Genomic DNA, 3,328 nt, shown 5'->3' on the forward strand with positions numbered 1-3,328 from the left:
AACAAAAGAGAATCTTTCCCGTAGTTCTCGAGGTTGAAACGCTTTAGCCACTCATCCTCCTTCATTCGATTGAAGAGGAGCATTGTCAACATCCAGAGAATGATTGAACAGAATCTTTCAAAAAAGCAGTACAATACAAGACCTGTTACTGGTTCCCCAAAAATGGAAGAAATGGTCTTAGCAGAGGAAGTGATCCTTAAAGTCAGTGCAGTACTGGAATTTTACTGAACAAATCCAAAGTGTGGGAAGCCTCAAAGACAGCAATTGTATGTTCCAGAGTCGCCAGAACGCTCACACTAGAAATGAAAGGCTGAAATGAAACCGAGTAGCTCACTCTTTAGGCTTGACCCCTTTCTTGACGAAAAAGGAGTACTCAGAGTAGGAAGCAGCTCCATGCACCATGGCATTTGAAGTGAAACATCCCATATCATTCCTAAGCAGAGTCATGTAACCAAGCTACTCATCAAACATTACCACAGTAAAGACCATCATCATCAAGGTCGCTTTAGGACCCATAATGCACTTCCACAAGCTGGGTATTGGATTATAAATGGCCGCTCTTTTGTATCCAAGCAACTCCTAAAGTGCACTACTTGTCGCAAATTACATGGACCTGCTCAAACGCAGAAGATGGCTGACCTTCCTGAACAATGTGTCACTCCTACACCGCCCTTTAATAATGTTGGAATGGACGTTTTCGGCCCCTGGTATATTAAAGAGGGTCGGAAAGAAATAAAGCGTTGGGGTTTAATCTTCACTTGCCTTTGTTCCCGAGCCATTCACTTATAAACCTTGAACACCATGGAAACAGATGCATTTATCAATGCTCTTAATCGATTCATCAATCGAAGAGGCAAAGTACGCCAACTCAGATCCGACCAAGGAACAAACTTCGTAGAAGGGAAGAACGAGCTTAGCGCAGCTTTGAAGTGAACACCGGTTCAATTGGAAAGTTTCTTCTGTCACAAGATTGCCATTTGATAGAGTTCAAGATGAATGTGCCATCCGCCTCCCATGTGGGCGGCATATGGGAGCGACTTATTCGTACCGTACACTCAGTACTCTGTGGTCTTTTGGAAGACCACGCACGACAGCTTGATGATGAAGCCCTTCGTACCCTGTTCACATGTAAATTGGGCGGTTATCAAAGGTCCCGGTCTCGGATACTGTTAGCTCTGTTAGCACTAGGTAATCTGAGGGGCCCCCATCTGGGAATTCATTACAATATTGTTGTTTAAGGGCCCAGTTCAGGGCGTCTTTGTTGCCCTGTCACGGCATGGTTTCAGAGGCTTTGATTGGGAATTTTGTTTTAACTGTCGCCCTTTTATTTTTAACGCTAGCTCCTTGACACTCTCAGTGGACTAGACAGCCTCTTCTTGTCTTGTTTGTATTCTTTTATTTCATCTTCCGGTTTGTTTTTCTTGTGGGTTCGTTTTGTATTGTCATCGGTTTCTCGCTAAGTAATTACCGATTGTTGATCACTTGTTAATTTTTTAAGAATATGTGTTATCATGCCCTGTGAGGTAATCATCTTTGTAGTGTTTTGTTATCTTTCATACCGTAAACTTATTTAAGGAAATTGTAATTTGGATTGAAATTGCTAATTTGGAGTACGACCCCGTCAGGGAGCCAAATAACTCTCAGACAGTCATTCAGTAAATTTTAAAACACTTCAGTTTTCTTTGCTTTGTTTACTGAAATTTCATACATTTTTACAATGTATTGGGGAGCGATGTAATGGCCTCTCAACCGTTAAGGATTTAGTGACAAGTTTACATCACGTGCTAACAACGTTTGTATACGGGGTCTCGGACACAGCTCCATGAGGAGCAGAGCAGTAAAACGTTTTGAGCCATTTTCAGTTTTGATATAAGTTTGTTAATACTTACGCTGTTTTCCACCAGTCCAAGCCTTACAGTCTTAGACGATTTGGCAGCTATGAAACATTTATTGTTAGTTTTCCTTGAAAGTGGTCTGTTGCATTAAATGGCGTCATTACTTGCCAGATCATGTAAGACCTTGGCTTCATAATTATCACTGAGTTAATTTCCACGCACCGCTTCTCGACCTTCTTGAAACACAACCCGGAAAACAAGCAGCGGCAGCAACAATTTTCTTGCGGAAGATAACAGTCAATAGGCAAAGACTGTTAATGAATATTAAATTACGAAATTCATGTTTAAAGTGGTTTTTTTCTTGAACAAATGTAAATTTAATGCAACGTTGTAAATAAATCATTTATGATGCTGAAGAAGTTACGCCGATGTCTTAACCCTATACCATGGAGAATAAAAGGGGTTCCGCAAATTTCTAAAACAAGTTGTGTCGCGATTAATGGTTCCAGAACTTTTTTAAACCAGAAACACACAGGGCGAAATATAGCGTTTACACTTCGGCCTCATAACATTTACCTGACGGAAACTTGAAATTCTAATAGCCGTCCTGTTTTGGCAAATCGAAAACTCGACGAACAAGCAAGTATCCGCTGGATTTCCGAACTGAGTAAACTTAACAAAAATTCACAATCCAATCTATCAGGGTCACGGAAGATTTTTACGAGATGGGACCTCTCAATGGGACGTTTCCACTCAAGGGTGAACAAACAGCCTTGGTACAGCCCACTCAAACTTTTATCAATGAAGTAGTTTACATACTCAAAGAAATGCTAATTATGGTGGTGTACATGTACATTGACTTAAAAGAGCAAAGAAAACTATTCCCAAATACAGTATGTAACTGGAGTCCATTGACAAAAGCGCTATTATTTCCATTCAGGGGTGGACAAACAGCCTTGGTGCAGCCCACTCAAAGATGGGCAGCACAACTTTTGTCAATGAAGTAGTTTACATACTTAGAGATATAATAATTTACAGTGGCAAACATTGGCACAAAAGAGCAAAGGAAACTTTTCAAAGGTACGTAACTGGAGTCCATTGACAAAAGTGCTATTATTTCCATTCAGGGGTGGACAAACAGCCTTGGTACAGCCCACTCAAAGATGGGAAGCCCACCTTTTGTTAGCGATTTAGTTTGTACATGTGTACTGGTAGAATCAACAGTATAGTGTTAAAATTAAAACCAAAGGGTAAAGGAAATTATCTGCAATTATGTCAGTGAAGTCCATGGTATGAGAAATAGTAAACAGTTACATGTATACATTATCAACCTGGCATCTGTCAAAAAACCTGCAAAATTGTCCCTCTGCTTTACCAGTTCTTTATAGGTTTTCCTTACTGCATCCTGTACATGTAGACAAAAAAATGTGTGCTTTTACCATAAAAGAACTGCCAAAATATTTTTCATTCAAAATTTGGCTATTCATTGTTCC

The sequence above is a fragment of the Montipora capricornis genome, chromosome 3 (assembly GCF_036669925.1).
Source record: "Montipora capricornis isolate CH-2021 chromosome 3, ASM3666992v2, whole genome shotgun sequence".
Lineage (NCBI taxonomy): Eukaryota > Metazoa > Cnidaria > Anthozoa > Scleractinia > Acroporidae > Montipora > Montipora capricornis.